Source organism: Chiloscyllium plagiosum, unplaced genomic scaffold (assembly GCF_037043375.1).
Source record: "Chiloscyllium plagiosum isolate Xiang-an unplaced genomic scaffold, Cpla_swu_hap1 HiC_scaffold_33, whole genome shotgun sequence".
NCBI classification, from domain to species: domain Eukaryota; kingdom Metazoa; phylum Chordata; class Chondrichthyes; order Orectolobiformes; family Hemiscylliidae; genus Chiloscyllium; species Chiloscyllium plagiosum.
In genome coordinates this window covers 28,186,451-28,199,815 of record NW_028270171.1, presented here as the reverse complement: position 1 = coordinate 28,199,815, position 13,365 = coordinate 28,186,451, and the positions used below count along the sequence as shown (strand labels likewise).

Genomic DNA, 13,365 nt, shown 5'->3' with positions numbered 1-13,365 from the left:
GCCCCCTACAGCCCTCACTGCCCATTACACCTTGGCCCGAGAGTGCCCCCTACAGCCCTCACTGCCCATTACACCCTGAACCGATGGTGCCCCCTACAGCCCTCACTGCCCATTACACCCCAACCCGAGAGTGCCTCCTACAGCCCTCACTGCCCATTACACCCCAACCCGAGAGTGCCTCCTACAGCCCTCACTGCCCATTACACCCCAACCCGAAAGTGCCTCCTACAGCCCTCACTGCCCGTTAAACCCCAACCCGAGTGTGCCCCCTACAGCCCTCACTGCCCATTACACCCTGAACCGATGGTGCGCCCTACAGCCCTCACTGCCCATTACACCCCAACCCGAGAGTGCCTCCTACAGTCCTCACTGCCCATTACACCCTGAACCGATGGTGCCCCCTACAGCCCTCACTGCCCATTACACCCCAACCCGAGAGTGCCCCCTACAGCCCTCACTGCCCATTAAACCCCAACCCGAGAGTGCCCCCTACAGCCCTCACTGCCCATTACACCCCAACCCGAGAGTGCCTCCTACAGTCCTCACTGCCCATTGCACCCTGAACCGATGGTGCCCCCTACAGCCCTCACTGCCCATTACACCCCAACCCGAGAGTGCCCCCTACAGCCCTCACTGCCCATTACACCCCAACCCGAGAGTGCCCCCTACAGCCCTCACTGCCCATTAAACCCCAACCCGAGAGTGCTCCCTACAGCCCTCACTGTGCATTACACCCCAACCCGAAAGTGGCCCCTACAGCCCTCACTGCCCATTAAACCCCAACCCAAGAGTGCCCCCTAAAGCCCTCACTGACCATTACACCCCAACCCGAGAGTGCCCCCTAAAGCCCTCACTGCCCATTAAACCCCAACCCGTGAGTGACCCCTACAGCCCTCAGTGCCCATTACACCCCAGCCCGAGAGTGACCCCTACAGCCCTCACTGCCCATTACATCCCAACCAGAGGGTGCCCCCTACAGCCCTCACTGCCCATTACACCCCAGCCCGAGAGTGCCCCCTACAGCCCTCACTGCCCATTACACCCCAACCTGAGCGTGCCCCCTACAGCCCTCACTGCCCATTACACTCCAGCCCGAGAGTGCCCCCTACAGCCCTCACTGCCCATTACACCCCAACCCGAGAGTGCCCCCTACAGCCCTCACTGCCCATTACACCCCAACCCGAGAGTGCCCCTTACAGTCCTCACTGCCCATTACACGCCAGCCCGAGAGTGCCCTCTACAGCCCTCACTGCCCATTACACCCCAGCCCAAGAGTGCTCCCTACAGCCCTCACTGCCCATTACACCCCGGCCCGAGAGTGCCCCCTACAGCCCTCACTGCCCATTACACCCCGTCCCTAGAGTGCCCCCTACAGCCCTCACTGCCCATTACACTCCGGCCCGAGAGTGCCCCCTACAGCCCTCACTGTCCATTACACTCCAGCCCGAGAGTGCCCCCTACAGCCCTCACTGCCCATTACACTCCAACCCGACAGTGCCCCCTACAGCCATCAGTGCCCATTACACCACAGCCTGAGAGTGCCCCCTACAGCCCTCACTGCCCATTACACCCCAACCCAAGAGTGCCCCCAACAGCCCTCACTGCCCATTACACTCCGGCCCGAGAGTGCCCCCTATAGCCCTCACTGCCCATTACACCCTGGGCCGAGTGTGCCTTTTACTGCCCTCACTGCCCATTACACCCTGACCCGAGAGTGCCCCCTATAGCCCTCACTGCCCATTACACCCCGGCCCGAGAGTGCCCCCTATAGCCCTCACTGCCCATTACACCCTGGCCCGAGAGTGCCCCCTACAGCCCTCACTACCCATTACACCCCGGCCCGAGAGTGCCCCCTACAGCTCGCACTGCCCATTACACCCCAGCCCGAGGGTGCCCCCTACAGCCCACACTGCCGGTTACACCCCAACTCGAGTGTGCCCCCTACAGCCCTTACTGCCAATTACACCCCAACCCGAGAGTGCCCCCTACAGCCACCACTGCCCGTTACACCCTAATCTGAGTTTGCCCCCTACAGCCCTCACTGCCCATTACACCCCAACCCGAGAGTGCCCCCTACAGCCCTCACTGCCCATTACACCCCAACCTGAGGGTGCTCCCTGCAGCCCTCACTGCTCATTACACCATACCCCGAGCGTGCCCCCTACAGAACTCACTGCCCGATACACCCTGGCCCGATGGTGCCCTCTACAGCCCTCACCGCCCATTACACCCCAACCCAAAGGTGCCCCCTACAGATTTCACTGCCCGTTACATCCCACCGCGAGAATGCCCTCTACAGCCCTCACTGCCCATTACACGCCAGCCCAAGGGTGCCCCCTACAGCCCTCACTGCACATTACACCTCAACTCGAGAGTGCCCCCTACAGCCCTCTCTGCGCATTACACTCCAGCCCGAGGGTGCCCCCTACAGCCCTCACTGCCCATTACACCTTGGCCCGAGAGTGCCCCCTACAGCCCTCACTGCCCATTACACCCTGAACCGATGGTGCCCCCTACAGCCCTCACTGCCCATTACACCCCAACCCGAGAGTGCCTCCTACAGCCCTCACTGCCCATTACACCCCAACCCGAGAGTGCCTCCTACAGCCCTCACTGCCCATTACACCCCAACCCGAAAGTGCCTCCTACAGCCCTCACTGCCCGTTAAACCCCAACCCGAGTGTGCCCCCTACAGCCCTCACTGCCCATTACACCCTGAACCGATGGTGCGCCCTACAGCCCTCACTGCCCATTACACCCCAACCCGAGAGTGCCTCCTACAGTCCTCACTGCCCATTACACCCTGAACCGATGGTGCCCCCTACAGCCCTCACTGCCCATTGCACCCTGAACCGATGGTGCCCCCTACAGCCCTCACTGCCCATTACACCCCAACCCGAGAGTGCCCCCTACAGCCCTCACTGCCCATTACACCCCAACCCGAGAGTGCCCCCTACAGCCCTCACTGCCCATTAAACCCCAACCCGAGAGTGCTCCCTACAGCCCTCACTGTGCATTACACCCCAACCCGAAAGTGGCCCCTACAGCCCTCACTGCCCATTAAACCCCAACCCAAGAGTGCCCCCTAAAGCCCTCACTGACCATTACACCCCAACCCGAGAGTGCCCCCTAAAGCCCTCACTGCCCATTAAACCCCAACCCGAGAGTGACCCCTACAGCCCTCAGTGCCCATTACACCCCAGCCCGAGAGTGACCCCTACAGCCCTCACTGCCCATTACATCCCAACCAGAGGGTGCCCCCTACAGCCCTCACTGCCCATTACACCCCAGCCCGAGAGTGCCCCCTACAGCCCTCACTGCCCATTACACCCCAACCTGAGCGTGCCCCCTACAGCCCTCACTGCCCATTACACTCCAGCCCGAGAGTGCCCCCTACAGCCCTCACTGCCCATTACACCCCAACCCGAGAGTGCCCCCTACAGCCCTCACTGCCCATTACACCCCAACCCGAGAGTGCCCCTTACAGTCCTCACTGCCCATTACACGCCAGCCCGAGAGTGCCCTCTACAGCCCTCACTGCCCATTACACCCCAGCCCAAGAGTGCTCCCTACAGCCCTCACTGCCCATTACACCCCGGCCCGAGAGTGCCCCCTACAGCCCTCACTGCCCATTACACCCCGTCCCTAGAGTGCCCCCTACAGCCCTCACTGCCCATTACACTCCGGCCCGAGAGTGCCCCCTACAGCCCTCACTGTCCATTACACTCCAGCCCGAGAGTGCCCCCTACAGCCCTCACTGCCCATTACACTCCGGACCGAGAGTGCCCCCTACAGCCCTCACTGCCCATTACACCCCGGCCCGAGAGTGCCCCCTACAGCCCTCACTGCCCATTGGAGCCGGAGACGGAGAGGCACCTTTGGCTAATAACAGTAACCGACCCCACTCTGTGCAGACCTCTGCTGGTTTCCACGTTGCCCGAGTTACTGAGATGGTGCGCGTGCAGCTGCAATCCTGACAGAAATCTCCCTGCAGTGCAGTGCTATTGGTTGGCATGGGATGCTATAGATGCTTCTAGATTGAATGCCAGGCTAAGGGTACTGCACAAGACAGTGACCAGGTATGCATGGTGTGATAGACCAAGGCAAAGTGCAGGAATACAGCAACCACTAGAGGATTGCTGTGGCAGAGTAGACAGCAGGGAGTTCAATAATCTCGCTGTGGTGCCAAGTTGCCCAGCCTGGTCTGACCTGACTGTGATACCGGTCAGGGACAGGACAAAGCAGCCACAGACTCTAATCCTGCAAGGAGCTTGTCCCACTCGTAACTCCATCCCTCATCTCCCAAGTGAGTTCACTCTGACAGAACCTTCCATCGGCTGACTCTCACCGTCTGTGCGAGCTGCTCTGACATGAGTCAGCACCAGACAAGACCCCATCTGCACAGGTACTGAGCATCAGAGGAGGGGAGGGGAAGGGAGGGTGCTTCAGAGAGAGGGGACGTGAGGCAAGGAGGGCATGAGAGAAGGAGAGACAGGTTATGAGAGAGGGAGGAGGGCATGAGAGAAGGAGAGACAGGTTATGAGAGAGGGAGGAGGGCATGAGAGAAGGAGAGAGTGTGGCGAAAGAGAACGAGAGAGGAAATGAGGCATTAGAGAGGGCGGGCATGAGGAATCAACAGAGAGACGGCGACTGTGTTTTTTTTATGGTGATTGGGAAGAGGTGGAGAGTTAGCCTCAGGGTGGGGATGGCTCTGATTGGTTTCTCAGTGGGAGAGAGAGAATGACCGCTGCAGTGTGTGTGCAGATCCAATGGCTCTCTGACTGGAACCTGTCTTATCGGGCTGTCAGCACCCCCGCTCCCCCCCCCCCCCCACCGTCCCCCGAGGAACAGGACGTCTCTCCAACTAAAGCCCCACCGTCTCCAGTCCTCCTCTGACCTGATGAAGGAGCAGCACTCCGAAAGCTAGTGCTTCCAAATCAACCTGTTGGACTGTAACGTCATGTTGTGGGATCTTTAACTTACTCCTCCTTCTCCAGCCCTAACAACTGCCTGAGGGTTCAGTCTGATTGGTCACAATCTCCACGATACAAGCTGCTCCTGAGCACCCGATCAAGATGAGCACAAAGACTTTACCTTCGTAACGTCACTCACCTCCATTAGGTTCCAGTGTTTGTTTCCTTGATGTGCTACAGTGCAGAACTGAACTGTTTGTGACTGTGTATACACACAAAGGTATTTTTAATGAATAAAGTATCTTATTTAAATTTTTAAAAACCCTCCATTGGGTGTGCACAAAATCTTGTGAGGAACACAATGCCTTTAGGGAGTACCGCTCCCTCTGCATTGTGGGTAAAAACCTGGTCATCTGGTGGGAGGGACTCTCTCTGTTGTTGTCCATGGCACAGGTTTGACCCATTCTCCAAAACTGCGCTGTTTCAGTCACCCAGGCCATCTTCCACTTCACCTAGAGGTGTAACATGGACTGTGTCTGCAGGGACCCCATGTACAAAACTCTGGATAAGTGTGGGGGGGGGGAGGAATATGCCCACTGTCACCCCCACCCTGACCCCCCTGACGCTCTTTGTGTGTGGCTGCATCAAGCTGTGCGTGGATCCCCGGTACGCAAAGACCAAGTGTCACTACGTACTGAGGTTCTACCTGTCTCCGGTGTTGCGAAGGATGGGCCTGGCCTCGCTGCCGCGGAACGCTCCGAGTAGTTGGACCGTTCCGTATCACCTGTCCTTCGTGGAGACGTTTATGAAGAAAAACCCCTTTGACCACACATCCATCAGGAGGTGGGTCAGCACGTAGTGTCCTTGAGACCCTGTGGGAAAAGGAGAGGGCGGATCCTATCGGGTTGTTCCCTGGGCAGACTGTCAAAGTCATTCGGCAGAATGTCCCATCACCAGAACTTTCCAACAAGCCCCAAGACATCACTCGGCTGGTGGGGAGAAGGGCACTGCCTGTCAGATCCTTCATGTACACCCGGTCGGTCTGTGCCACCGCACGCTGCCCTCGAAGTGGCTGTGGGGGGTGGGGGGTAGAGACTGTCACACATCTCCTTGTGGAATGGGCCTTTGTGAAGGAAGTCTGGAGAGAGACGCAGTGGGTTGTGTCGAGGCTCGTCCCAAGCAGCTCCGTGAGGCGGGACTCTGTGCTCTACGGTCTGTTCCCCGGGACACACACCGAGACAAACACCGACTGCGCCTGGAGGACCATCAACTCAGTGAGAGACGCTCTTTGATCTGCCCGAAACGTGTTGGTCTTCCAGAGCAAGGAGCTGACCCTGACCGAGTGTTACAGACTGACACCTTCCAAGGTCCAGGACTACGTGCTGAGGGGTGCACTGAAGTTTGGGGCAGCTGCTGCCAAGGGGCAGTGGGGAAAGACCCCTGTCTGAGGGCTTCCTGCTGAAGGGAAACGGGGGTCTGTTCAGTTATCGAACAGTGCCTCAAATCCATGGAAACATAATCTTGTATGTGTAAGAGATGCCTTTGGTTTGTTTGAATAGAGCTGAACTCCAACATCTGTTTGTTTCCTTAATGTGGTACTGTACAGAACCAAACTGTGTTTTATCCATATGTATAAGTATTTTTTATGAATAAAGTACGTTTTGAAATAAAAAAGACCCTCTGCTGAGACATGGCTGTACCCTTTTGCTTTCGCCTCTCGATCCGCCTTTCCCAGCACAATCCTCATTGCTCTCCTCCATTGCACGCTTCCAAAACTCCCTGTGCCCAAACTCACACCAAACGCCATGCCCACACTAGCCCCACCATAGCTGATCCTGCACCTGTCTCCCTGCTCTTCAACCTCTCAGTTCAATTTTATCCCTGAATTCAAATCCCTTCCCGGGCCACAGCCCACTCCTGACCCCTTGGCCCTCCCAGATCTCCACACCCCGCTTATCTTTGCCCCACGTGCTGCTGTGATCTTACTGGCTGCTCAGTCAGTGGTCCTGTCCTCTGAGATTTGGAATTCCACCCACCCCCTCCCACAAACTGTCACACCCCGCCCTTCCCTCCTTCTTGAACTTTATACAACCAACCGCTTTGACTAAACAGTCCCTGAAGCAATATCTGGGCTCTGGGAGTCTTATCTTTCTGTGCTCAGACACAGATAAGAGTGTCAGTGGGCACTTGCACCTGAGGAGGAGACAAATTAACAAAACGTGGCTGAGCGACTGCTGGAGGAATCATGAGCTATTGCTCTCAGCTCTCGGCCTCTGTCTGTGTTACAATTACAGGCACTGTCAGGGCCAGCAAAGTGACTCGATATTGAAGCACGTTTCCCTCAGTGTAGCATGGCACAAGTACCTGAATAAGGCAGAGACTGAGATCCTCCTACAATCAGGACGGGGAAGGATGATCAGGAGCCTACCTCTGAAAGGGATAACACTCACGAGCTGTCAGGCATAAAACAACATCAGAAAACCCGGAATTAATTCAGCATCGATTTCCTGTTCTGCATCAAACATTTTGGGACATGGAGTTATACAAATGTGAATGTCATTGCTCGGTGATGGGGATCGATGCTGGTTAGTGAGGGGATCAATGTTGGTCAGTGATGGGATCGATGTTGGTTAGTGAGGGGATTGCGTTGGTTAGTGAGGGGTTTGAAGCTGATTAGTGATGGCATTGATGTTGGTTAGTGATGGGATTGATGTTGGTTAGTGAGGGGTTTGATATTGGTTAATGTGGGGATTGATATTGGTTAGTAAGGGGATTGATATTGGTTAGTGAGGGGTTTATATTGGTTAGTGAGGGGATTGATATTGGTTAATAAGGGGATTGTTGTTGGTTAGGGAGGGGATTGATGTTGGTTCGTGAGTGGTTTGTTGTTGGTTAGTAATCAGATTGATATTGGTTAGTGAGCGGATTGATGTTGGTTAGTGAGGGGTTTGTTAATTAGTGAGGGGATTAATATTGGTTAGTGAGGGGATTGATGTTGGTTAGTGAGAGGTTTGTTGTTGGTTAGTGAGGGGTTTGTTAATTAGTGAGGGGATTAATATTGGTTAGTGAGCGGATTGATGTTGGTTAGTGAGGAGGTTGATGTTGGTTAGTGAGGGGTTTGTTAATTAGTGAGGGGATTAATATTGGTTAGTGAGGGGATTGATGTTGGTTAGTGAGGGGTTTGTTGTTAATTAGTGAGGGGATTGATGTTGGTTAGTGAGGGGTTTGTTAATTAGTGAGGGGATTGATATTGGTTAGTGAGGGGTTTGTTGTTGGTTAGTGAGGGGATTGGTGTTAGTTAGTGAGGGCTTTGTTAATTAGTGAGGGGATTGATATTGGTTAGTGAGGGGTTTGTTAATTAGTGAGGGGATTGATGTTGGTTAGTGAGGGGTTTGTTGTTGGTTAGTGAGGGGATTGATATTGGTTAGTGAGGGGTTTGTTAATTAGTGAGGGGATTGATGTTGGTTAGTGAGGGGTTTGTTGTTGGTTAGTGAGGGGTTTATTGTTGGCTCGTGAGATATTTGTTGTTGGTTAGTGAGGGGTTTGTTGTTGGTTAGTGAGGCATTTGTTGTTGGTTAGTGAGGGGATTGATGTTGGTTAGTGAGGGGTTTATTGTTGGCTCGTGAGGTATTTGTTGTTGGTTAGTGAGGGGTTTGTTGTTGGTTAGTGAGGGGTTTGTTGTTGGTTAGTGAGGGGATTGTTGCTGAACGATGGGAATGTTGCTGCTATAGAGTTATATAGCACGGTAACAGACCGTTTGGTCCAACTCATCTGCAGAGATCAGACATCCCATCTGATCTCGTACCATTTGTCAGCACCTGACCCTTGTCCCTCTAAACCCTTCCTTTACCCTCATCCATCTGTTTGGTCACTTTCTCAAAGAACTCAATAAGGTTTGTGAGGCACGGCCTACCCATCACAGAACTGTGTTGGCTGTTGCTAATCAAATTATTCCTTTCTGGATGATTATAAATCCTATCTCTTTTAATCCTTTCCGACACTTTACCCACAACCGAAGTAAGGCTCACTGGTCTATAATTCCCAGGGTTGTCCTGACTCCCCTTCTTAAACAAGGGAACAACATTTGCTATCGTCCAGTCTTCTGGCACTACTCCTGTCGACAATGACGACATAAAGATCGAAGCCAAAGGCTCCGCAATCTCCTCCCTGGCTTCCCAGAGAATCCGAGGATAAATCCCATCCGGCCCGGGGGACTTACCTATTGTTAGTCTTTTCAGAATTGCTAACAACTCCTCCTTATGCACCTCAATCCCTGCTAGCCTGTATCTCAGTACTCTCCTTGTAGTTTGAGTATACGGGACGTTGAGAGTAGTGAGGTCAGAAATGAGGTTTCAAGGTCGCAAGAGGTCACCAGCAAGCAGGATGGTGGTTTGGAGTGTGTCTACTTCAATGGCAGGAGCATCCGGAATAAGGTGGGTGAACTAGCAGCGTGGGTTGGTACCTGGGACTTCGATGTTGTGGTCATTTCGGAGACATGGATAGAGCAGGGACAGGAATGGCTGTTGCAGGTTCCGGGGTTTAGGTATTTCAGTAAGAACAGAGAAGATGGTAAAGGAGGGGGAGGTGTGGCATTGTTAGTCAAGGACAGTATTGCAGTTACAGAAAGGATACTGGAGGACTCCTCTGTTGAGGTAGTATGGGCTGAGGTTAGAAACAGGAAAGGAGAGGTCGCCCTGTTGGGAGTTTTCTATAGGCATCCAGGGATGTAGAGGAAAGGATAGCAAAGATAATTCTCGATAGGAGTGAGAGTGACAGGGTAGGTTATGGGGGCTTTAACTTTCCAAATATTGACTGGAAATACTGTAGTTCAAGTACTTTAAATGGGTCAGTTTTTGTCCAATGTGTGCAGGATGGATTCCTGACACAGTACGTAGACAGGCCAACAAGAGGTGAGGTTACATTGGATTTAGTACTGGGTAATGAAACCGGCGAGGTGTTAGATTTAGAGGCAGGTGAGCACTTTGGTGATAGTGACCAAAATTTGGTAATGTTTACTTTCACAATGGAAAGGGATAGGTATATACCGCAGGGCAAGAGTTATAGCTGGGGGCAAGGCAATTATGATGCAATTAGACAAGTTTTTGGATGCTTAGGATGGGGAAGGGAACTGCAGTGAATGGGCACAAGTGGAATGTGGAGCTTATTCAAGGAACAGCTACTGCGTGTCCTAGATAAGTATATACCTGTCGGGCAGGGAGGAAGTGGTCGATCGAGGGGACCACGGTTTACTTAGGCAGTTGAATCTCTTGTCAAGAGGAAGAAAGAGGCTTATGTTAGGATGAGATGCGAAGGCTCAGTTAGGGCATTTGAGAGTTACAGGTTAGCCAGGAAAGACCTATAAAGAGAGCTAAGAAGAGCCAGAGGGGACATGATAAGTCGTCAGCAGATAGGATGAAGGAAAACCCTAAAGCTTTCTATTGGTATATCAGAAATAAAAATTTGCTGGGCGATTGGAAAGTTGTTTTTGATTGATGGGATTGTTATTGCTGGGTGATGTGAGTGTTGTTGCTAGGCGATGATAATGTTGCTACGTGATGGCATTCTTGTTGCATGGTGATATGACGCTTGTTGCTGGGTAATGGGAATGTTGTTGTTGCTGGGAAATGGGATTGTTGTTGTTGCTGGGAAATGGGAATGTTGTTGTTGCTGGGTGATGGGAATGTTGTTGTTGCTGGGAAATGGGAATGTTGTTGTTGCTGGGTGATGGGAATGTTGTCGTTGCTGGGAAATGGGAATGTTGTTGTTGCTGGGTGATGGGAATGTTGCCGTTGCTGGGAAATGGGAATGTTGTTGTTGCTGGGAAACGGGAATGTTGTTGTTGCTGGGTGATGGGATTGTTGTTGTTGCTGGGAAAAGGGGAATGTTGTTGTTGCTGGGTGATGGGAATGTTGTTGTTGCTGGGAAACGGGAATGTTGTTGTTGGGTGATGGGAATGTTGTTGTTGCTGGGAAATGGGAATGTTGTTGTTGTTGAGTGATGGGAATGTTGTCGTTGCTGGGAAATGGGAATGTTGTTGTTGCTGGGTGATGGGAATGATGTCGTTGCTGGGAAATGGGAACGTTGTTGTTGCTGGGTGATGGGAATGTTGTTGTTGGGTGATGGGATTGTTGTTGTTGCTGGGAAATGGGATTGTTGTTGTTGTTGGGTGATGGGAATGTTGTTGTTGTTGGGTGATGGGAATGTTGTTGCTGGGAAATGGGATTGCTGTTGTTGCTGGGAAATGGGAATGTTGTTGTTGTTGGGTGATGGGAACATTGTTGTTGTTGGGTGATGGGATTGTTGTTGTTGTTGGGTGATGGGAATGTTGTTGCTCAGAAATGGGATTGTTGTTGTTGCTGGGAAATGGGAATGTTGTTGTTGTAGGGAAATGGGAATGTTGTTGTTGTTGGGTGATGGGATTGTTGTTGTTGTTGGGTGATGGGAATGTTGTTGCTCGGAAATGGGATTGTTGTTGTTGCTGGGAAATGGGAATGTTGTTGTTGTTGGGTGATGGGATTGTTGTTGTTGCTGGGAAATGGGATTGTTGTTGTTGTTGGGTGATGGGAATGTTGTTGCTCGGAAATGGGATTGTTGTTGTTGTTGGGTGATGGGAATGTTGTTGTTGTTGGGTGATGGGAATGTTGTTGCTCGGAAATGGGATTGTTGTTGTTGTTGGGTGATGGGAATGTTGTTGTTGTTGGGTGATGGGAATGTTGTTGCTCGGAAATGGGATTGTTGTTGTTGCTGGGAAATGGGATTGTTGTTGTTGTTGGGTGATGGGAATGTTGTTGCTCGGAAATGGGATTGTTGTTGTTGCTGGGAAATGGGATTGTTGTTGTTGTTGGGTGATGGGAATGTTGTTGCTCGGAAATGGGATTGTTGTTGTTGTTGGGTGATAGGAATGTTGTTGTTGTTGGGTGATGGGAATGTTGTTGCTCGGAAATGGGATTGTTGTTGTTGCTGGGAAATGGGAATGTTGTTGGTGCTGGGTGATGGGAATGTTGTTGCTCGGAAATGGGATTGTTGATGTTGTTGGGTGATGGGAATGTTGTTGTTGTTGGGTGATGGGAATGTTGTTGCTCGGTAATGGGAATGTTGTTGTTGCTGGGAAATGGGATTGTTGTTGGGTGATGGGAATGTTGTTGGGTGATGGGAATGTTGTTGTTGGATGATGGGAATGTTGCTGGGAAATGGGAATGTTGTTGTTGCTGGGAAATGGGATTGTTGTTGTTGGGTGATGGGAATGTTGCTGGGTGATGGGATGTTGTTGTTGTTGGATGATGGGAATGTTGCTGGGAAATGGGAATGTTGTTGTTGCAGGGAAATGGGAATGTTGTTGTTGCTGGGTGATGGGAATGTTGTTGTTGCTGGGAAATGGGATTGTTGTTGTTGCTGGGTGATGGGAATGTTGTTGTTGCTGGGAAATGGGAATGTTGTTGTTGTTGGGTGATGGGAATGTTGTTGTTGCTGGGAAATGGGAATGTTGTTGTTGCTGGGTGTTGGGAATGTTGTTGTTGTTGTTGGGAAATGGGATTGTTGTTGTTGTTGTTTGGTGATGGGATTGTTGTTGTTGCTGGGTGATGGGAATGTTGCTGTTGCTGGGTGATGGGATTGTTGTTGTTGCTGGGAAATGGGATTGTTGTTGTTGGGTGATGGGAATGTTGTTGTTGCTGGGAAATGGGATTGTTGTTGTTGTTTGGTGATGGGATTGTTGCTGTTGTTGGGTGATGGGAATGTTGTTGTTGCTGGGAAATGGGATTGTTGTTGTTGGGTGATGGGATTGTTGTTGTTGCTGGGTGATGGGAATGTTGTTGTTGCTGGGAAATGGGATTGTTGTTGTTGCTGGGTGATGGGATTGTTGCTGTTGTTGGGTGATGGGAATGTTGTTGTTGCTGGGAAATGGGATTGTTGCTATTACTGGGTGTTGGGAATGTTGTTGTTGCTGGGTGATGGGAATGTTGTTGGATGATAGGAATGTTGTTGTTGTTGGGTGATGGGATCGTTGTTGTTGTGGGAAATGGGAATGTTGCTGTTGTTGGGTGGTGGGAATGTTGTTGTTGCTGGGAAATGGGAATGTTGTTGTTGTTGAGTGATGGGAATGTTGTTGTTGTTGGGTGATGGGAATGTTGTTGTTGGGAAATGGGATTGTTGTTGTTGGGTGGTGGGATTGTTGCTGCTGCTGGGAAATGGGAATGTTGTTGTTGCTGGGAAATGGGAATGTTGTTGTTGTTGAGTGATGGGAATGTTGTTGTTGTTGGGTGATGGGAATGTTGTTGTTATTGGGAAATGGGATTATTGTTGTTGGGTGATGGGATTGTTGTTGTTGTTGGGTGGTGGGAATGTTGTTGTTGTTGGGAAATGGGATTGTTGTTCTTGTTGGGAAATGGGAATGTTGTTGTTGTTGGGAAATGGGATTGTTGTTGTTGTTGGGTGATGGGAATGTTGTTGTTGT

The 13,365-nt window shown here is 51.7% G+C and overlaps 1 pseudogene; it reads left to right on the top strand.

Annotated features, from left to right (window-relative positions):
* Positions 1-5,396: 5,396 nt before the first annotated feature.
* On the top strand, positions 5,397-6,375 carry LOC148141458 (uncharacterized; annotated as a pseudogene).
* The last annotated feature ends 6,990 nt before the right edge of the window (positions 6,376-13,365 follow it).